General features: G+C 43.1%; 1 pseudogene; it reads right to left on the reverse strand.

Moving 5' to 3' along the window:
- Window positions 1-483: 483 nt before the first annotated feature.
- On the reverse strand, window positions 484-22,588 carry LOC147415515 (uncharacterized; annotated as a pseudogene).
- Window positions 22,589-23,686: the final 1,098 nt, after the last annotated feature.

Genomic DNA, 23,686 nt, shown 5'->3' on the forward strand with positions numbered 1-23,686 from the left:
GGCAGGGCCAGCTCAATTGGTAGATCCTCTAGTGTTTACTAACCAGGCAGCCTCTGCTAAATGTGTATCCCAGTGTTCGAAGGTCCCACCTCCCATTGCTCTCAGTGTGGTTTTTAGCAGACCATTGTATCGTTCAGTCTTCCCGGAGGCTGGTGCATGATAGGGGATGTGACACACCCACTCAATGCCATGCTCTTTGGCCCAGGTGTCTATGAGGTTGTTTCGGAAATGAGTCCCATTGTCTGACTCAATCCTTTCTGGACTGCCATGTCGCCAGAAGACCGGCTTTTCAAGGCCCAGGACAGTGTTCTGGGCAGTGGCGCAGGGTACAGCATATGTTTCCAGCCATCCGGTGGTTGCTTCCACCATTGTAAGCACATGGCGCTTGCTTTGGTGTGTTTGTGGGAGCGTGATATAGTCAATCTGCCATGCCTCCCAATATTTGCATTTCAGCCATCGCCCTCTGTACCACAGGGTCTTCAATCACTTGGCTTGCTTGATCGCAGCACATGTTTCACACTCATGGATAACCTGTGCAATAGTGTCCACGGCCAAGTCCACCCCTTGGTCATGAGCCCATCTGTATGTTGCATCCCTTCCTTGATAGCCTGAGCTGTAATGGGCCCATCGAGCCACGAATAATTCACCCTTATGCTGCCTGTCCAAATCCACCCGAGACACTTTAATCTTAGCAGCCTGATCTACCTGCTGGTTGTTTTGGTGTTCTTCAGTGGTCCTGCTCTTGGGTACATGGGCATCCACATGACATACTTTCACAGCCAGATTCTCTACCCGAGCAGCAATATCTTGCCATAATTCAGCAGCCCAGGTGGGTTTACCTCTGTGCTGCCAGTTGCTCTGCTTCCACTGCTGTAACCACCCCCACAGAGCATTTGCCACCACCCATGAGTCGGTATAGAGATAAAGCAGTGGCCACCTTTCTCGCTCAGCAAAATCTAAAGCCAGTTGGATGGCTTTCACCTCTGCAAACTGATTCAATTCACCTGTTCCTTCAGCAGCTTCAGAGACCAATCATGTGGGACTCCACACAGCAGCCTTACACCTCTGGTGTTTTCCAAGAATGCGACAGGACCCATTGGTAAACAGGGCATATCACTTCTCATTATCTGCTAGTTTATTACATGGTGGGGCCTCTTCAGCACGTGTCACTTCCTCCTCCGGTAACATTCCAAAATCTTTGCCTTCTGGCCAGGTTGTGATCACTTCCAAAATTCCTGGGCGGCCAGGGCTCCCTGTTCAAGCCCGTTGTGTTATCAGTGCCACCCACTTACTCCATGTGGTGTCGGTTGCACAGTGTGTTGAGGAGACTCTCCCTTTGAACATCCAGCCCAGCACTGGCAGTCAGGGTGCTAAGAGAAGCTGTGCTTCAGTTCCAACCACTTCCGAGGCAGCCCGAACTCCTTCATAGGCTGCCAGTATCTCTTTTTCAGTTGGAACATAGCAGGCCTTGGATTCTCTGTATTCCTGACTCCCAAACCCTAGGGATCGGCCTCAGGTCTCCCCAGATACTTTCTGCCAGAGACTCCAGGTAAGGCCATTTTCCCTGGCTGTGGTGTAGAGCACATTCCTAACATCTTGTCCTATCTGGACCGGCTCAAGGGCTACTGCATGAACAATCTCCTGTTTAATTTGTTCAATGGCTTGTCGTTGTTCAGGGCCCCATCTGAAATCATTCTCGTTCCGTGTCACTTGATAGAGAGGGCTTACAAGCAGACTGTAGTCTGGGATATGCATCCTCCAAAAACCCACAACACCTAAGAAAGCTTGTGTTTCCTTTTTACTGGTTGGTGGAGGCACGGCTGCTATCTTGTTGATCACATCCACTGGGATCTGGCGACACCCATCTTGCCATTTTATTCCTAAAAAATGGATCCCCTGTGCAGGTCCCTTAATCTTACTTTGCTTTACGACAAAACCCGCCTTCAGAAGGATTTGAACTATTTTCCTCCCTTTCTCAAAAACCTCCTCTGCTGTGTCACCCCATATGATGATGTCATCAATGTATTGCAGGTGTTCTGGAGCTTCACCCTGTTCCAGTGCAGTCTGAATCAGTCCATGGTGATGGCATTTCCACCCCTGGGGCAATGGATTCCAGGTATACTGGACGCCCCTCCAGGTAAAAGCAAACTGTGGCCTGCACTCTGCTGCCAAAGGCACTGAGAAAAATGCATTAGCAATGTCAATTGTGACGTGCCACTTGGCTGCCTTTGATTCCAGTTCATATTGAAGTTCTAGCATGTCTAGCATGGCAGCACTCAGCAGTGGGGTGACTTAATTCAGGCCACGATAGTCTACTGTTAGTCTCCACTCTCCATCAGATTTTCGCACTGGCCATATGGGGCTGTTAAAGGGTGAGCGAGTTTTGCTGATCACCCCTTGACTCTTCAGTTGACAAATCAGCTTATGGATGGGAATCAGAGTCTCAGTTGGTGCGATACTGCCACCGATGTACTGCTGTGGTAGCAATTGGCACCTGTTGTTCTTCAGCCTTCAGCAACCCAAACACAGAAGGGTCCTCCAAGAGACCAGGCAAGGTGGATAACTGTTAATGTTCTCTGTCTCCAAGGCAGCTACACCAAAGGCCCATCAGTACCCTCTTGGGTCCTTGAAATATCCCCTCCTGAGATAGTCTATGCCAAGGATGCACAGAGCCTCTGGGCCAGTCACAATGGGGTGTTTATGCCACTCATCCCCAGTTAGACTCACCTCAGCTTCCAGGACAGTTAGCTGTCACTGCAGAAATACAGATGGGTTCTGCCCCTCTATAGCTTGATGGCATTGTGCACCAGTGTCTACTAGAGCCTTATACACCTGTGGGTCTGATGTGCCAGGCCATCGGACCCACACAGCCCAATAAACCCAGTTGTCCCTTTCCTCCACCTGGCTAGAGGCAGGGCCCCTCTAATCCTGATCAGAAACACTGACTTCGTGTAAAAATGACTTAGAAGTGCCTTCAAGGGGATCGGACATAGGATCAGCCCTTCTACCCTGTCTGGGGAATTTCCCAGTAGAAACTGGAGTGGCATCTTTCCAGGAAGAATCCCCTTTTGTGGTGGTTTTCCCCTGCAACTCACGTACCAGTGCAGCTAGGGCCGAAGTGGGTTTTGCATCCCACTTCCTCATGTCCTCTCTGTGGTCACATAGGTAAAACCACAGGGTAGCCCGTGGTGTGTCCCTTCTGTACTCTGTCTCTTGAGCAGAGGGGTACCTGTTTCTAATAGCTGAGATATGGGCCCATGCAGGTGGGGAGTAGGACATATCCTTTTTGAATTGCTGGAACTTCCCGGCCAGTTCCTGCACAGCTGAGACACAGGCCCATAGGGAAGAAGAGAGACTTCCTTCGTATTGCTGGAGTTGGCTAGCCAATTCATCCACCGTTTGTCACTTGCCTTCCTTCCAGGACATTACTGCCAATGACTTGGCATACAATGGTGATGTACTTCGTAGAAACTTCCTCCACACGGGCTGTGTGCATCAGGCTCCATCTGGGTCTAGAGGTGACTGCCCATTATCCAGATCATTATAAATCACCTCCAGCACAGCTAATTCCCTCAGGTACTGGATACCTCTCTCCATGGTGGTCCACTTGCCTAGGTGGCATGTAACGCCTTCTTTGAAGGCGTACCTCTCCTTCAGGCCTGACAGGAGTCGCCTCCAGAGGCTGAGGGCTTGTGTCCGCTTTCCAATCGCCTTGTCAATACCCCCTTCCCTAGACAGGGAGCCCAGCTGCTTGGCTTCCCTACCCTCTAATTCCAAGCTACTGGCCCTGTTATCCCAGCATCGGAGCAGCCAGGTGACCATGTGCTCACCTGGATGGCAGCCAAAATCCTTTCGCATATCTCGCAGCTCACTCAGGGATAGGGATGGGGTGATTATGTCTGGTTCTGCCTCTTCCTCCTGTTCTCATGATCACCCCTGTTCACTTTCATTCCTCACTAAGCAGACCGATTTCTTTGTGTACTTCTTCTGGATAGGGGCAACTGATACTGGCACAGGCTGGTTCTCTCGTTCAGCTGTAGCGCCTCTTGGTCTCTTTTCAGGTCCAGAGACCTTCTCTTCCCCTTGAGGGCACTGAGTAGTGTTCAGAAGGTCTCAGTAGGCATGGACCAGGCCCCCAGCATGTTGCAATGATTTCTGACTCTCTGGAATTGCCAGGGTGATGGCATACCTTTTCCAAATGTTTTACTAGTTTTTCAGGATTTGGTATTTGTTCAGGGGTGAAATTCCAAAATGTTGGGGGCAACCACTGTCCTATGTACTTGCCCATACTCTCCCACACCCCCTGCCACTTGCAATTATCCAGCCTCAGGGCAGATCTCTGGGTGGTATTCTTGGAAAAATGTTGTTTAACTGTGAACAATACCTGGGACACATTCCGGAGACACAGCAATAAGAACATGCTGGCTTGGGCATCCCAGGGATATTTAATATTCTCAAAAGCTGCTATAATAAGCCTGAAGGAAGAAGGAGATGTGGAAGAGTGGGAGAAGGTATCCCCCTCTGTCCCTCCCGTGGACTGGGTGCGATTAGTAACAAATTCCATAAGCAGGCACCCGAGGAATGGGCAGGACAGCAATGCCGCATACAAACACCAACTAAACCTCATGACCAGTGACCCAATCATATTAGAAGTCGACATTAGCCAGTGAAGCAGGATGATAGCCCTGATCCCCCTCCCAGCGGTCACAAACATGACTGCAGGGAGTGCATAGTGCATGTACGAGCTTACATAGCACCACCACGTGAACAGATGAACCAACATGGTGACCCGCAGTTACTTAACTAATACAACAAATGTATATAATAAAACTTGCAACACACTCTGGCCACTCTGCCATTACCTCAACCCCTCGGGCCCTACGTTGCGCGCCAAAAAGGACTGTTGTGGTTTTGGCCTAGCTGGGAGCAGGGCACTATGCGGCCGCTCACTCACCTCTCCCCTGCGGCGGGTGGGGAGGAGAATTGGGAGAAAAAGGTCCAAACCCCACAGGTTGAGGTAAGAACAGTTTAACGGAATGACACAAAGAGAGGAGAAACAACGGTAACAACACCACCACTAATGAAATAATAGGTACAGCGAGAGACACAGAACGCAACAGCTCACTGCCTGGACTCCCCGCCACACTGCGCCGTGCGCCTTCCTGCTGTTCCTCCTTATATACTGAGCATGACTTCAGCATGGTATTGAATATCCCTTGGCTACTTTGGTTTGTCTATACCGGCTATGCCCCGTCCCAGCTTCTGGTGGAAATTAATCCTATCCTAGCCAAACCCAGGACATTGGGTTACACAGAGTACTCCCTGGGAAACTCAGAAATCTCTGTAGAGCTGCTTTTATAACTTAATGTTTTTTATAGTCAGGCTGTATTATTTTTATTTGAAACTTGCACATGCTTTGCAGACAGCAAATCTATCAATGGCAATCCAAAGAACTTGTGCACATATCTGTTGCTGCTCCAATAAACTGCTCTAGTATCAGTCTAGCTGTATGAGCTCTTTGAATGCGACCACAGTCCTACCTGTGGTTGTACTAGTTTCATCGAGTGCTACTAGACTGATATTGGACACAACTGGACTCATAGAGCTGAACTGGGCATTGCTCAGAATCCAAGCTCAGTCACCACCAGCCCCTCTGATACCTGAGGACAAGCTGGAATGCAAAGGGGTTTATTTTCTGCCAAATTCCTTTGCTGTTTAATGCAACAGTCATCCACTCAAATTTAAATCTCCTTGAAAGCATAAGATAAGGATATTCACACACAAAAACTGCGGGGGGGGGGGGGGGGGGGTGTGACAGTAAAACTTTTATATCTTGCTTTGAAACCAACAAACCTTTGGGAGAAGGCATTTATTTTAAAATCACTCGTTATGTGTGGACGGTGCAGGTTTGTCACTGAAAAGCGTAGTTATAATATTTCTGACTTTTGGCTCTTGCATTTCATTTATATTTTGCAGCTGTGTTGTCTGTCAGACCTTCCAAGACAATATTTCTTCCACAAGTCTTATTCCATCACTGTGACTTTTCCAATAAGCTCAGGTTTTTTTCTGCAAATATTACACACACGTGCTCACGTGCTCACACACACTCTGAGTGCATCTGGAAAACATTGGTAAGAGAAGTACAAGACACTCAGAGCCACAGACGTCTCACCTGGGGTAGGTGATATTCACATTCCATCCCTTCCTGGAGATAGAGAGCAAAGGAGAATGCAGGGGGAGGTAGCAGCATGCTCCAAATTTGCAACCAGGAACACTGTAAGCCATGTAGGTACTGTCTGTATAGAGACGAATCTGCTTCCCTCTGACCCTTGCTCTCTGGCCCAGCTGCAGCAACAGCTTCTCCATCAGAGTGGGCACATGCCCCAGGACCACTACTGTCAACATTTCAGCTGATATGCACCTCTGGCAGGAACTAATATTTCAGTTCCACAGTCCAGTAATGATTTCCTCAGCCTATAGAAAGGATTTTCAATTTTCGCAGTTCTCATGTATGGTAACAGTGAATGGCATGACATAACAACAAAACAAAGATTTGGACAATAAGTAATAATTTTTTTTCCTGGAGTTTCCCTGTCCCATAGTCGGCTGTTCCACCAGTGAAGTTAGGTATTTTAAAAATTGAATAAATCACTCCAATGTATCAATTATCCTTTAGAACTGAAGTTGCTTTATTTTGTTTTTTTTAAATTGTCCCCCCATCCTCTCTGATTCCTTTTAAAGGTACTGCACTGCAATCAAATATTCAAACATATTTCATTTAAACTAGGAAACCCTCAAAACAGTCACCTTGCTAAGCTACTTCTAAAACATCATGCTAACTTCCAATGCTCTACAGAGACAACTGCTGATAACTCAGCAATATTTCTAGTCTGGAAAATAATATAGCTATCCTGCTAAGAAGAAACTAGAGAAAAATTAGTCACCTTTTCTTTTTTTGATCTGAAGACAATAGGAAAATACAATCTTACAGGTATACCTATAGAATAGAAACTAGGCATTTGGATTCTCAGCTTTGGCAATGTTTCTCAAGGCCTGTATTTTCCATGGTGATATCTTATTTTACATCCTCAGACACGATAGGCTTGGTCTCCAGGTGCACTCAGCACTTCCAGATTCATTCTGTTTTAACTGGAGGTACAGCCAAATCATGCTTCCCTGAGAACTGGTTGTGAGGAGACTCAAGCAGATCAAAGAATAGAAGAGCCACGCATGAATATCATAAAATCACAGAATATCAGGTTGGAAGGGACCTCAAGGATCACCTGGTCCCAGCTTTCTTGGCAAAAGCACAGCCTAGACAAGAAGGCCCAGCACCTTGTCCACTGAATATTAAAAGTGTCCAATGTTGGGGACTCCACCACTTCCCTGGGGAGATTATTCCAATGGCTGATTTTTCTCATTGTGAAAAATTTTCCTCTTGTGTCCAAATGGAATCTCCCCAGGAGTAACTTGTAACCATTACTCCTCGTCTTTTCCATGGGATTCCTTGTAAAAAGGGAGTTTCCACCTTCTCTGTAGCCACCATTTAAATACTGAAACATGGTGATAAGGTCTCCCCTAAGCCTTCTTTCCTCAAGGATCAACAAACCTAGTTCTCTCCGCCTTTCCTCATATGGCAAATTTCATAGTCCTTTGATCATCTTTGTGACCCTTCTCTGGACACTTTCCAGCCTGTCCACATCTTTTTTGTATAGTGGGGACCAAAACTGAACACAGTATTCCATGTGTGGGCTGACAAGCACACTGTTCACTCATGTTGTGCTCGTTGTCCACCAGGACCCCCAGGTCCCTTTCCACAGAGCTGCTTTCCAGATGGGTAGATTCCAGCATGTGCTGCACTCCTGGATTATGTTTTCCCAGGTGCAAGACCTTACACTTGTCCTCTTTGAACTTCATCAGGTTCCTGTTAGCCCACTCTTCCAGCCTGTCCAGGTCTCCCTGAAGGGTTGCTCTCCCTTCCAAAGTGTCCACTTCCCCATTCAGTTTGGTATCATCAGCAAAATTCATCAGGTTACACTTGATCCCATCATCCAGATCACTTATGAAGATATTAAACAGCGTTGGGCCCCGTATCAATCCCTGGGGCACCCCACCTGTGACATGTTGCCAGCTGGAAAAAAGAGCTATTTACCACCACCCTCTGGGTGCAGCCTGTCAGCCAGTTACCCACCCACCGCACAGACCACTTGTCTAGGCTGTAATACATCAGTTTCTCTAGGAGAAGTCTGTCGGGAACCATATCAGAAGCCTTGGAGAAATCCAAGTAGACAATGTCCAGGAAGACAAAATGCACCACTGCTTTTGAAAACTTGGATATAAACAGCCATTCCTCTGAGTTTTCCCCTCTAAAGAAAAAAATGCTGTACCTGCTCAACACATCACGGCATTACAAAGCTGAAATCAAAGCTTAGAAATAATATAAGACCTGGAAGAAGCTGCCTCAGAGGAATGATTACTTAGCAAATTTCTCCTAGGAAAGGTAAGGGAAACATGTTACATCTTATTGAGCCCAACTGTTGAAGTGAGACCCCAAAGATTGTATGTTACACAGAAAAGTTAGACATTTGCAAAACAGATACATTCTTAATATGCTCTTTAAGTCACATGGATACTCACTAAATCTTCATTAGCTTGCTGGTTCCTGTGCACAAAAGGACAAAGACTACAGATTTTCCCATGTAGCCTGGGAGCCATGAGGTCAGCTTTACTGAATTAATTTATCAATAGAGTTTCAATTTATCTAATATGCTTTACCTAACAAGACAGTTCCTGTCATAATTGCTGTTATAGGGATAGGAGGTTAATCTTTCAAGTGACAGTACTGAACTCACCTGCTGAGAGATGATCTGGAGCACTCCAATAAAACATTCAAGGCTTCATGCCTCCTCTGTTGCACTTAAATCTATGTTAACAGTTTCAAAAAGCTGAAAAGCCAGGCCTATGCTCTGCAGTGATCAATAGCACCACAGTTAGATATCAGCGTATTCAGCTCAGTGGGACAAATGTTCAGTCTTTGGTAGATTTAGTAGTGGGTGGAAATAACAGATGGAATTTAAGTCTTTTGTTCAACGGCTTTGTTCTCCTCCTTCTTTATAAGAGACCTGAAGCACCAATCATTTTGCTTTGTTCCCCTTGGGGAAAACAAACAAACAAACAAACAAAAACCAAGCCAAAAATAGAAAAGGAAAACACTTCATAAAGATAGGTCATTAACAAAAAACTTAGGTCAACAGAAACAAGACCCAGCGTGTCTGGACTGCATCCTTTCAAATCTGAAAGTATACAATTAAATGAAATATAACTTGTAAAAAATGACCTTTTGAAAGTGTATAATTTGATCAAATAAAATTTGCGATAAATGATCAGGGATAGGAAATCCCATTTTTTGACATTAAGCTATGATTGCCATATAAGAACTTCAAATATAGTCACATTTCCAATGGTTATTTTTTTAGCCCTGTATTCAATATGACACTTACATGCAAATAAAAATTGGAAAAAAAAATGCATCGCAACAAATGTAACTCTTAAAGGTTGTTAAGTACAAAAACTAGCAATTGAGGTGAAAGAAGAGAGTGAAAAGAGCAGAGTCTGGAATTTTCTGCAATTAAACCATTTTGTAAAAAAGCATAAAGTGCAACTCAGAATATAACAGTCTGGAATTGTTTCCTCTAACCTGAGTTTGAGCCTTCCCTGTGCCCAGATTATTCACATACAGTCTTCAATGAAGGCTATGTGTTTGTAACTCAGAGTAGAATTTGACATCAAAAATTTGAAGAGCACCCAGAGTTACCTGAAGTTTTCCTGGCTCTTCACTAAGTATTGTCCTAGTCCTGAATTATCTAAGTGGGGCTACATTCATGTTTGTAAAATTCCCTTTTGTACTTTTGACGTGGTACAGAAATACTGGTACAAGTAATTTTGTGAGCAGTAGTGTTTTGCTCACAAAACTAAAACTCATACAATCTTCAACCAAAACAGAGTGGGAATTGGAGTCTCTCGTGGTATTTCTAATGATTGTTTACTGAAACTCTTGAATCAATTTTGTTCTGGGAGAAAATCTGATCCAGGAGATCACAGGATAAACCATTTTCTGTGGTAATAGACTTATGAAGAATTTACAAGCTAATTTCAATACATTTTATTTTCCAAGAATATGATTTTTATAAGGTGAACGGTATTATTTTTATTGGGAGCTGGTTTTACTAGACACTCTGCATGTACAGGGGATGCTTGGAGAGGCAGCAGGAGTGTTGTGAGTAACGTGGGGGCAATTCTGTGTTTTGCAAAATGAATTCTTGTCTGCAAACCAGCATTCAGATCAGAAAAATACTTCAAACTATTTAGGTACATGATTCATCGCTATGCCTTCCATCTGAGCAGCTCAAAGATTTTCTGTGTTCAGTTCATGAGCTTTGCTGAGAAGTACTCACACAACTGCTCATATTTACTAAGTACAGTGTAAAGAGAGGTGAGAGGAAAGGAAAAAAGGGCCACATACCCATCCTTTCCCTACTGACGTGACCCTGAGAAAATTACATGGAATAAGTCAAGGATTTAGAAAACAAAGATCTAGAAGCAATCTATATGAATGGCAGAACTTAACAGGATAGGATGACTCTGCCATGTAATAAAAGTTGCAATGTGGTTGAGTAGCTCTTATTAACTAGTCACACCATACTATTAAACTCCAGTGGACATAGGCTACTCTAATCTGTTGATGATAGATTCAAGAAAGATCATGGATAGAAAGTTATCGGGTGAAAAATGGTATTCTAGCATAAATCATCAAGCCCCCAAAACTACTGTTTTCTTTATGAAAAATAAGAAGCCACAATGAACATGTTGCTAGTATAGGTCCAGCACAGAATATGATTTATTGGTATCCTATTTATTATCATCAGATGGATGGTCAGTGTTACACTTTCAAATTGCTTTTTATAAAAGTAGTTAACAAAGATACATTGGACATCATTTTAAACTTGTGGTCCAATCAAGGATATAGATACAGGTCCAGGCCTGTTATATTTGAATGGCAAAGAAAGAACGTATGCTAATTCAAAGATTTCTTAATTAGACCTTCCAATCATCCTGATGTCAAGGATATTCTTATTTGATACCACTTTGCAGGGGGAACCCCACTACCACCACTCATAAAATTGTGGGCAGTTCCCTGATAAAGGCATAACACATCAGCACAATCTTCTTCAGCATCAGCACCATTAAATCTTTTATTCAAACATCTAGCCTATCAAGAGTCAATCTAGTCCTGGTCTTATCACAGCAACCCTTCCCACGCAATCTGTTCCTCATAGAGAAGAGGATGTGTTTAATTCCCTGAATAATTCCAGAAAACTGTAATGTAATTACTTCTTAAAGCTTCTCTTAGTTTCACCTGTGAGAGACGGGAGCTCTGTTTCTACCAATTCCAGAGCCTGGTCCCCTTGTTGTCAAAGTTAGAAATTCAAGTATTTGTAGGCATGGAAGAGAGACCATCAGTGGTTAATTCTCCTTGATTAACAATTCATTAGTTTTTTTCAGACTTTTCAGGTTATTCCAAGCATGGAGTTCATTTGCAATGTCTTTCACCACTTCTCCATGATGATGAAGTTTCTTTACAACCCCTTATAATGTTTTTCTGGTGCAGTGTAAGTAAGTCTTTGACCTCTTAGTACCTGCAATCTCAGCAAATACCAGCCTGTCAATGGGGAATCAGTAGACTGCCACCAACCCAACAATAGAATTTTGCTAAAGGAGACTTAGAAGAAGAAATGCAACAAATTCAACAGCTGAAGGTTAAAGTCCAATTACTAGTGGCAAGAACAAATACAGCCCTGGGGAATAATTTCCACAGGAGTTGGAACAAATATCTTTTACATGGCCTTTTTTAAGCCACATTCAGAATAATTTGTTTGGTGTGCTGCTTCTTGAAGATAGATAGTCAGGCATAGTAGAGTAAACGAGGTTCACCTAGAGAACAAAGAACTGTAATATATTTTGTGGACTATAGCATAAGGAAGGCTGATTAAGATAAAAGTATCATTATTTCAATCCTTAAAAGGAAGGCCTTTTGTGTCATCAAGAAATTTTACTATGAACAAAATTGAACCTGAAAATCCTTGAAAAATCCTACTGAAGAAAGGCACACAAGGGTTAGAATAATTTGGAAGCTGCAGCATAAGTAGAGCCATACTGAACATAAAGATGAGACACATTTAGTGTCCTGGTTTGGGCTAAATCAGAACTAATTCTGTTTTAGTGCTTTAATTTTTCAGTTAAGTCTCCTCTAACTAACGGCATTTTCTGAAACAGCAGCATGTTTTTCCAGACAGTGACTGCTTCTAGCAGTGATAAGGCCTGATGTTTACAGTTAGTACCAAGGAACGGTATGCAGAGGCCCTTGCTTATATTTGTTCTTATAGCGACCAAGGTCACTGCTAAATCTTGTACTCCGTGTTGGGGTGCTGGGAGTGAAAAGGGTCACAAGCACGAAAAGGGTCACACCTACAGGGAGGAGCGAACTGGACGGTGACCCAAACCTGACCAACAGAGTATTCCATCCCATATACATCATATTCAGTATAAAGCTGAGAGATCACGAAGGTGTCTCTCTCTTCTTTGATGGCCGACATCTGAGGAGGACTCTGCCTGTTCTTCTGTCATCGATCCCGCTCCGTGCATCCCTGAATCCAGTGCCTGAGTCCAGCTCCTGCATCCCGTCCCTGTCTGCTGCTGAGTCCAGCCTGGGACTGCCCCAGTGCCAGCCCTGCAGTGTGGTGCTGACGTATGGTCATCAGGGTGGGGGGAGTTGGGTTTGGTATTGGTTTTGTATATATTTGTACATATTGAATATATTTCATTATTTCCTTATTCTTATTATTATCTTTTCTTTTATTGTTATTGTTTCATTAAAGCTGTTTTAGTTTTCTTTTCCAAACCGTAAAGTCTCTCTCCCTTGTTCTCTTTCCTTTTCCCTTTTGGGAGGGGAGAGGCGTTAGTAGAGAGTGTCCGTCATTTATTAGTGGCCGGCCCAGCCTCAAACCGTGACATTTAGTTTAAACCTCAGAAAGGGATTTTCTCAAAGAGGGATAAAACGCAGTGTTTGCTATATGCAAAATATATAGATTGGCTCACCATCCTTTCAGATACAGCATATGAACATATCTGCTAAAAGTCAAAAGTGAAAGACTCCAGGAAGCTGCCAGACCTAGGGAAAAATGAATATTCTGCAGATATATTTATTTTACATGTAAAGCAAAGCAAAGAAAAATATTGTTAAATATTTACTCATCACCCAGTAGCTTATTTATCTTTGTTGCAGCAAATACAGCTGACTACAGACTGTAGGCAGAGATGGTCCTTATCAATAAAATACCACAACTGAGACTCATAGGTAAGCAAAGGCCCTGACAGGAACAGTGACTCAGCTGCATGAAGAGCAGCTGTACAGGCAAACCCGGCTGCAAGGATCCATAATTGTTGCATTCTCTTGCCTTTTTTTTCCCCCCTCTTTATTTTCCTTCACCTGGACCCCACATTTATCTTGCACTAGCAGACATCCCATAATTATTACACCAGCACCACTACAGCACCATTGAAGACATGGACTATACCCTGACAACCTACTATAGGCACTTAAGGGTTGCAACACTGCTCTCTGCAGTCCTTTAGGTTTCCTGAGCGCCAAACACAGAGCTGCCTACCTCCAGCTGGTAGGAAACAATGGTTCCTAGCAGGTCTGCACCAGATCTTAGTGCAGTTCCACATCACCACCTGCTCCAAGAGAACTCAGCAGTCTAAGTATTCTTCTGACAGATGCAGCAGCAGCAGTGATAACCTGCCGTTGCACAACAACATGGTGGTAGGTTCCCAAACCCAGGAAAAGGAGATTTAAAATCTGAACTCTACTCCACAGTGAGGGGAACCAACCCCACAGCTCCCATTTCCCTGGGAGTACCCCACTGCACACGTTACACACAAAGAGGGGATGTTCACTGTCTTTGTTGAAACTGTGTCTTGTCCCACCACATGCTTATGTGCAAGACTCATAACAGCAGAGAACAGGGAACCTGCCTGTGCCATACAGAAGGTGAAGAGGTCTGGTTCGTGGTTTTTGTCACTCAGAGGTCCTCATCAATTCAAAAGAAAAATATGAAGCCTCCTGGAGCAGGTACTTGGTTACCTTGAAAGAGTCTCCTCCTCACCGGTGGCATAGAGGAAGCTCTTTGATTAGCTCTTGATGAAAAAATTCAAAGAAAGAAAAACCAATTAACACAGCACACATTGAAAAGACTACAAAATGGTTAACAAGCAGCTCCATTAGAAAATGTGCTAAGAGTTGCAGTGGGCTCTGGCAATAAAATAAGGACTGTCTGTTTCCCCTGGAGATACACTGGCCTTCAAATGTGAGCTCTTTAGTGAACATCCAAAGGTCTATGTCATGCAAGAAGATAGATTAGATGGTCATAGCAGTACGTTCTGGTCTTAAGCAATTAATCTCTGACATGATGTCAGAAGGTTGGTTCATCACAGCCAAAGAAAGCAATTTCCTTGCTGATAAATGGAAAAGTAAATCAATTCTTACTCCAAGATGAGGATGGGATTCCACTGGTCCCTGGGGGTTGTTTCCCTGTTCAGTATCTGAACAATTGAACAAGAGACTGCTGCACCAAACAGCATGTACTTTTGCCAGGACCTGGATTTATTCTCCCTGTTCCCAGCAATATCACAGCCACAAAAGATGAATTCTGGCCTCTGAAGACACTGGCAAGTTTAGATGGGATCTTGGCTTTTAAAGGAGTGCAGAATGCTCAATGACATGCAGCTAAACAAATGGTGGAAATCAGGGGAGGAAAAAATGGGCTGATATTTACTTTGCAGGATCACAAGCTGGGACAACTGTACTTTGATAAACAGTTGTGGCACAATCTTAACAACTTATCTCAGCCATGTCACTTTGGTCTACATTCTCCACACTAACTTATTTCTTCAGGTCAAGATTCGACACTGACAGATAGTTTTCAGGAAGCTTTACTACAAGAATTACGTAGATATTGAGTAATTGATTCTCAAATGCTTGTGTGACACTGAGGGCAATGCCCTTCTTATCTCCAGTTCACCAGGGAGGGAAGTAAAATGTGAGAGGACATGCCCAAGGGCCAAAAAGCAAGTAAGCAAAAGAGAAGAGTTTGAACGTGGAATAACCCATCTCCCAGTCCCAAATTCCTACCACCAAATTTCACAGTCCCTCAGAGGTCACTTCTTCCATGTCCAAAACTAATACAACTTAAATCTCCATTTAAATTTAAATCTTCATTTAGACAGCACTATTTTCTCTTCCCTGTGCTGGAATCTTACAAAGACAGTGAGAAAATAACTGTGGTTACAGCCTGCCCCTTTTTTGACTGAGGACTGGCTGTAATTCAAGATGGCAGAAGGAAGCAAAACCACAAAATGAGTTATGCACCGTCATCCACAGGGAATGAAAATTAGTGGATTATACTGCCTACCATTACATACTTAATGATATCACTGCCAAGAGGATTTCTCTACAGCAAATGCAGATATAAAGTATTCACTATGCAGTTGCAGAAATAATATAGTGTCTTACATTTTTTATTGGTTATGTTTAAGTATATAACAAACAAATTAATGTACACGTTTCTAAAGGACTGATACAGAGGAATCACTGAGAAATAATTTGAACTGGGGCCACAGTGTCTTTATTTTGTATTTGAGGCATCTTCCCAGTCAATGAAAGATTAATATCATTTGAACTTTTATTGTGGAACATCATTCGTGCACTGTCACACTTCGCACAAATGGTGCTTCAGTCACCGTTTGGTAACACTCCGGCATATTATTTCCAAGGCATTTGAGAATTTAGAGAGTTACTGAAGGGCAAGCTGTACTCATTTACTAATAAGGCAGAGTGCAGTTGCAGTCTCCATATGATTTCAACAAATGGAATCAATGTCAATTTCATTGAACGTAGCAAAATACTTGTGATAATAACCCCAGTGGAATATTCCACTAGAGAAAAGAGACAGAATATAGTGTTACAGTGTTTTATATTATCTACACCAAGAATTCTAGAAGAAATACAGAAATGAGTCGGGAAAAAAAATTCCTAATAATTTCTGGAAAAACATATTTGCAAATCAGAAGTGCTATTTCTCCCAGTCTTTATGCTTTAAGAATGTGCTGCAGAAGAAAGAGATTCACATCCTATTTTCACCAATGATACCCAGCTTTAAGGCAGTCTAGGTGTTTCAATTTGGCATTACTGTTTGTGCAAATACATGTTATACTGATCCTGAATGTAAACACTTTCCAAAGCCGTGATTCGTTAGCATTGCCTTCACATGTTATAGCAAATTAGTCAATAATTAGTCAAATAATAATATAATTATGTAACGATGTGCCTTTTTTAAATTAAGGACTCATTCACAAGCTGATTCCTCTTTCTGATTATGTTTCTTTGCTGCTACAGCTTAAGCACATAAGCCTTGGTTGCTTTTTCTCTCGTTTTGAATTAAAACAGGATTCTGTTAATAAATGGACATGTGCTTATTAATATGCTGTCACCAGCAAAGACACAAACATGAAACTAAATACTTATGCAGCTCCCACCAGATACAAATATATCTGTAAGAACCATCACTGATGTGTTGGAGACCTCTAGAGCTATAGCTCTTCTCGTGAAACTACACTTGCTGATATTATCAATTATTAGGGCTACAGTTCAGGTACACGATATCAACAGCTTTAATGAAATAATAACAACAAAAGAAAAGATAATAATAAGAATAAGGAAATAATGATATATATTCAATATGTACAAATATATACAAAACCAATACTGAACCCAACTCCCCCCACCCTGATGACCATACGTCAGCACCACGCTGCGGGGCTGGCACTGGGGCAGTCCCAGGCTGGACTCAGCAGCAGACAGGGACGGGATGCAGGAGCTGGACTCAGGCACTGGATTCAGGGATGCACGGATCGGGATCGATAACAGAAGAACAGGCAGAGTCCTCCTCAGATGTCGGCCATTGAAGAAGAGAGAGAGACCCTCGTGATCTCTCAGCTTTATACTGAATATGACATGTATGGGATGGAATACTCTGTTGGTCAGGTTTGGGTCACCTGCAGGTGTGACCTTTTTCGTGCTTGTGACCCTTTTCACTCCCAGCACCCCAACACGGAGTACAAGATTTAGCAGTGACCTTGGTCGCTGTAAGAACAAGTGCAAGCAAGGGCCTCTCTGCACACCATTCCTTGGTACTAACTATAAACATCAGGCCTTATCACTGCTAGATGCAGTCACTGTCTGGAAAAACATGCTGCTGTTTCAGAAATTGCTGTTAGTTAGAGGAGACTTAACTGAAAAGTTAAAGCACTAAAACAGAATTAGTTCTGGTTTAGCCCAAACCAGGACACTAGGCACGAAGTTAGCAAAAGGAGTAGCAATTGCATGGTGCTGTTTCATGCTCCATTGCAGCCACCTCCCTCATGTGCATACCTTAGGGGTGAATCGTTGGATGGCTGTGAAGAGACTTTATCTCCCTGCAATCTCATGAAGTTAGAACTGGTTACACAAGCAAACCAAACGCAGGCCTGTTCATCAGTGCACAAACACAGGAGAAAGGGACCTTCTAAAGACTGTCAACTGTAGATGGAAATGGAAACTAAAAGCAGGAGAACATTTACAATTTGAACAAAACTTGTGCCAATCACCTCATCTCTTTAAAAAATGCAAAATGCTAATATTTTACCAGTCACAAGCCATTCCTGTCACTCACAAAAGTCACCTTACATTTTTCCTTAATGTTGCTCAAAACCGCTCCTATGGGCCAAACCAGCCTGAATTAAAGCTCAGTGACAATGTATCCTAACGTTGGAGGGTTAAGTACTGAAGATACTAGCCTTTCAGACCACTTAGGTGAGCAGGATTCTCGCCTTAACAAGAACTGAATAAAGAGATCCAGACTTTCAACTATGGTTATGAAGACAAGCACGCAATTCCAGTCATGCATATAACTTGAAACTTCTGAACTAAATGCATACAATACTCTTTCAGAAAGATTTGTTTTGTTATATGGATGTTTTTCCAAGAAAACACTCAACCATAATTGTTACCAAGATATGGGTTTGGCAGATGTATATAAAACTTCAATTTTTGTCTGTTAATATGTGGTACTAGAGATAGGAAATATTTTTGCCTTCATACAGGACCCAGATGGCAAACTGTGAAAGCTTAATTTCAAGAGCATTCAGGCTGACAGCTCTACAAGCAGCAAGCTGAATTTAACTTACATGATTATGACACATACACAGGACTCTTCAACCAAGTGGTCCAATGCTCTACCTATTAGAGGCATGTCTACGAGACCTGTGTGTGCTGCATGAAAGACGAAAGACTTTAATGTGCAGATCAGGTCTGGATTACTACACTAGAAACCACAAGTGCACATGCACTTCCACGGGCTACCTTGACAACCAGGACATTAATTCTATTTCTGCTTTTGCAAGGGGTACCAAAGAGTTTCTCCAGTCTCAGAGGCAGGATCACTTTTACTCTGCACTTTACCTAAAGGGCTTCACTCATCTGTGTTATGCCTTACTCAACTTCATGCTGGCACTCCACCTACTGACAGCCCAGCATCGCTTTCTGTATCAAGTGTTTCTTGAAATCCTGTCCCTATGTGAGCCCATGAGCTCTGATCCTGAGAAGTCTGCCTGTGCACCACCAGCATAGCACTTTTGTCAGGACTCTGAAAAGAGAGGGAATTGAGAAAAAGGGTCTTCAGGCCCTGGTTGTATATTGATAAAAAATAGTAAGCTCACCTCTTTAATGGTTCAAGCCAGGCAGTGAAAAACATATTGTCTCCCAGCTGAATGAGGACCAAGCAGTCAACTGCTTATCAGTAAACGGTTAATGACACTCTAGCATCCTGAGAATTCATTTCATCCAGGCACAAAGTTAGCAAAAGGAGTAATAATTGTATAGTGCTATCCCATCCTCCATTTCATCCACCTCCTTGTCTTTCAGGTGCCAAGATCAGTTTGAAGTTTCTTTCAATTCTGCATTATTTTAAGCTGTTTGTGTGTTTTCGTGGTTGCAGATTTGCAAGCAGATTGTGGTGCACAGAATAGAAATGCATTAAAACACCATCTTTTTTCCCTTTCTGACTTTTCTTTATATACCACTGCTGCACAACTCAATAAGGTCGAACTTCCTGTCCCTATTTTGGGCAATGTTTGATGCTCTTTTCCATGTATTTACTTTGATGCTCCATAGGTAGCACCCTTGAACCTCATAGGGTATTCTAAGAGGAAACCATGGCAAAAGAGTTGATCCTGTTAGCGAAATTAAGATTGTCTAGAGAGAACTGCCTAATACTAATGATCCTCATTTCTCCAAGTTACAGTTGCCTGTATATTGTTAAACCTTCCTGGACTTAACAATGCTGGGATTTGACAGATGGTCTGGCTCATTCTACCATCTTTGGCATTATTTGAGGTATCCTGATCCACTGACTTTGCTACCTTCAGCACCCCAGTGTTGTCCCCCTCTCTCCCTGCCTTCCCATGACATCTTCTCTGCTGGTTTTGACTGAGAAAATTTAGCAGCTAGTACAGGGCTATGTTTTGGATTTGTGCTGAAAACAGTGTTGATAATACCGGGATGTTTTCGTTACTGAAAAGCAGTGCCCACACAGAGACAAGGCCTTTTCTGCTCCTCTCCCCACCTCACTGGCAAGCAGGCTGGGGGTGCACAAGAAGTTGGGAGCGGACACAGCTGGAACAGCTGACCCCAACAGATGAAAGGGATATTCCAGACCATATGACATCATGCTCAGCATATAAAGCTGTGGGAAGAAGAAGGAAGGGGGGAATACTCAGAGTGATGGCATTTGTCTTCCCAAGTCACCGTTAAGCGTAATGGAGCCCGTCTGTCCTGGAGAGGCTAAACACCTGCCTGCCGATGCTAAGTGGTGAATGAATTCCTTGTTTTGCTTTGCTTGTGCCTGCAGCTTTTGCTTTATGTATTAAACAGTCTTTATCTCAACCCACGAGTTTTCTCACTTTTACCCTTTTGATTCTCTTCCCCATCCCACCGGGCGTGGCGGGGGAGTAAGTGAGCGGCTGTGTGAGGCTTAGTTGCTTTGTTTGGTCTGACCTCTTCAGATCTCAGCCCATCTGTTTTACCTCAACTCACAAAACTTCCTAAAAACCCTGTTTCTGGAATTTCTAGTGCTAGGAAGATACCAGTGATAAAAAAGAAGGGAGAGGCTGTTACATATCTGACTGACCTGAAGAGCTATGTGATCATTCTCCTTTTCCTCTGCTCATTACATGAAGTGTACACAGTCACACCACTGGAATTCATGTTCCTCAGTGCAAAGATCACCATTTACTTGTCCCTGTTGGACACTAAATAGCTATTTAGGGTAATAAATGAAGGGATATTTGCTATAGAGTAAGTCTCTAGCATTGCAGTCTCTTGAAGAGACTAGTCTCTAGAAATCTCTAGTGTCTCTAATCATCTCTAGGGTCAGTTGGAAGGAAGATGATTAAGGCTGGTCTGATCCAATTAGAGGGGATTTGAGGAGGAAACAAAAAAAAAAAAGCTGTAGATTAACCTTTAATAAGTTCTCATACCAAGTCTGAGGAATTTATACAAACTCTGCATAGCTGTACAAGTACCTTTGCATTTTATTATGTGTGGTCTTAGAGGGCACTGCAATGGTCTTTGTCCTCCTACTAACGTTTTCCTGTTTGGTGTGTGTACATCAGTTTGCACACCAAGTCATTCAAATCCCACTGCAGCTGCATTCTGTCTTGAACAGCATTGTTAACCTCCACATGCAGGAGGAAAACAGGATGCTTTCATCTGCACAGATGGGAGTTGAAGGATGAAAGGTTTGATGACTTCCCCAAGTCACACAGGTACAGCAGGGAACTGAGACCTGGGATCACCAATCAAAAATTACTGCTCAAATAATGTTTCTTTGGGTAAGGCATCTTGGGGGTTTTCATATAACGACTATGTTTGCCTTACTATGAAAAAATAATAATAATAAAAAAAACAGTATTGCACTATGAAACTCAACCTAAGACACTGTATCACAACATCTAGACTTGGCATGAGTCCTTGCCACTTGGGATATTTTAAAGGCTGAAACTGAATTCTCTCTTCTGTCTGACTGCTGGGAAAAGATATCTTTTGAGTCCTCACAAGAGAAATCTCAACTTCTGTCATCTCCATAACACACAATCCCGTGCCTGTTTTTTCTGAATCGCATTGCTATACATGCTTCTCTGCTGTTACACATCTGTTGTGGCACAAGCTCATATCTCCACTGTCATTCTCTGAGTCAGTATTTGTACTTCTGTCTCACATTGTGATAAAAACATCTCTAGTTGTACTAAACTTTAATTGGTATCAAAATATTTGGTAGCATAGTCAGTAACACCCACAACTTTCATTTATCACTTCTCTCTCTATGGAATATTGGTATTGTCATCCACTTTTATATGGTATTATTCTATTCCTATTTCGTATTTCTGTGATGGGACTTCTAGATTTGAGCAATCCATTCTAGTAATATGTGTCAGACCCTTTCCATGGAAGTGTCTAGACATCTGGGAAGGGAATTTAATCCTGCTACAAGCATCAGTAAACTTTACACCAACATCTCCAGTTTCACTCACAACCAGGGTCAGAGAGTCTGACATGAGGCTAGACAGGATCATAAGATGAAGGCATTCCTAAAATTACTGCAGGCTGGTCTTCTCGGTCAGCAGCTCTGCCCACACACCAAGGTGACTTCTGTTGGAAAAGTCCTATGAGGGAAATAATGCTAACCATGATCGTGTGTCCTGTGTACAACATGCTGCTAGAATAATAAAGTATTTACTGCTGTAGCAGTTTGATGAGATTTAACTTTCATACATAAGGGATAGGATATGGTTGTGGAATATATACTGGGGGCGCGGGGGGGAGTCTATAAACAGACTGTTGTCTATTCAGGAAAGTCCAGGTAACAAGAAGAGCTCTTTGAACTAATACCCACAGCTTTTCCATCTCCTCCACACACATGCATCCACATCCACCAAGTCAACTGATCTTCCAGTAAACCATTTTAAACAGAGTCTACAACAGGAAATATATTCGTTTACACTTGCTTTCTTTTGGAATAAAATTAATACAGGGCACTGTGAAAAAAATCAGTGCATCGCTTCTGGGTTCTAAATTAAAATACCTTTTTGGACCTCCTCTACATTGATTGTCTCAATAACAGTGGTGTTAGTTTCCTCTAATTTCAAAATTAGTTCCTCTATTTTTCAGAGGCTAAGCCCAAAGAAGGGCAGCACTTTCTAAAGAAGCAACTCGGATCTCAAATTTTGGCTACATTAACCTGGGACTTAAGTTTACTTATACTAGTGTAGTTAAACAGTGCAGACCCTTACCTAGACCTCTCCTCGCCATTCCACCCACCCATGCACCAGCCCCACAGTCGCAGCAGCCGGGAGACACTTGTAGTGCCAGCACCATCCTGGCAGGTTAATCAGCACTCCCTGGGAAGTGTCAGGAGCCAGGCTGCCTCCCCTGCACCCCATGCTGCATGAGGCACAACACAGTCCGAAACAAGAACACACACAAACTAAACCTTAGCTGCTTTCGTGCCTCTCACAAATTCCTCATTTATGTGGACGCTCTTCCCACATCTACTGCCATGAGAAACAGTAGAACAGGTGAAGAGGAAAGGCATTGCTCATATTTCTGTATTTTAAAGGCAACTAGCAGCAAGAAGACTCCCAGGCCACTGGGTGAAGATCTGTTGCAAAAGACATAGCAGTATGCTGTGCAGGTCTGAGAGCAGACCACCAGCCTCAGTAACTGTTTATACAAACTAAACCTGCAATCTCCTGGGCACAAAGACTGCTCTGGAGGTTGGAGCAAAAGGAATGTCCCCTGCTCTGGAACCAAAGCACTAACTAGAAAGGGGAACTTACTTGCAAAGTTAGCCTGACCTAAATACCCTGCATTCAGGATAAACCTAAGATTAAATTAGCCTGTGCTTGCATTGCTGTCAGGTAGATCAGATTAGGACTTCTGTCACTCAAGCAGGTGCTACATAGAGCATAAATATGGAGATATTTACACATGAACACACAATCCCCACCCCATTAAGATTGTCTGTAGTGCTGTATATGCAGTTAGGAATAAATTAGTTGTGAAAAATAAACAGCAATCTTTAGTTAGAGACAAAATCTTCCATAGGAAGTTTTTCTTCAAAAAAAAAAAAAAAGTTAAAGAAACCTAACAGCCATTTAAGAACAAAGAAAGTATAATACTCTGTCTCTGACAACGACAAAAATTTAGCAGACAAGTGAAAGAATGCATTTTTTAAAAAAGAAAAAAATAGCAGCTAAAAATGGGCACTCACCTACTGCCTGCCACCCAGCCGGGAAGCCGGCCCGGGCCTCCGGCGCGGCACCTCCCAGCGGGCGGATCCCTCGCTCCCGGCCTTCCACCCTCCCAACGGCACGTCCATGCTGCCACCTAGCGCGCCCGCCCCGCCGGACAGGCCGCACCGGCCCCACAGGCTACACAGGACGTACAGACCGCACGGGTCCCCACGGGCCGCAC

The sequence above is a fragment of the Leptosomus discolor genome, chromosome 5 (assembly GCF_034619465.1).
Source record: "Leptosomus discolor isolate bLepDis1 chromosome 5, bLepDis1.hap2, whole genome shotgun sequence".
Lineage (NCBI taxonomy): Eukaryota > Metazoa > Chordata > Aves > Leptosomiformes > Leptosomidae > Leptosomus > Leptosomus discolor.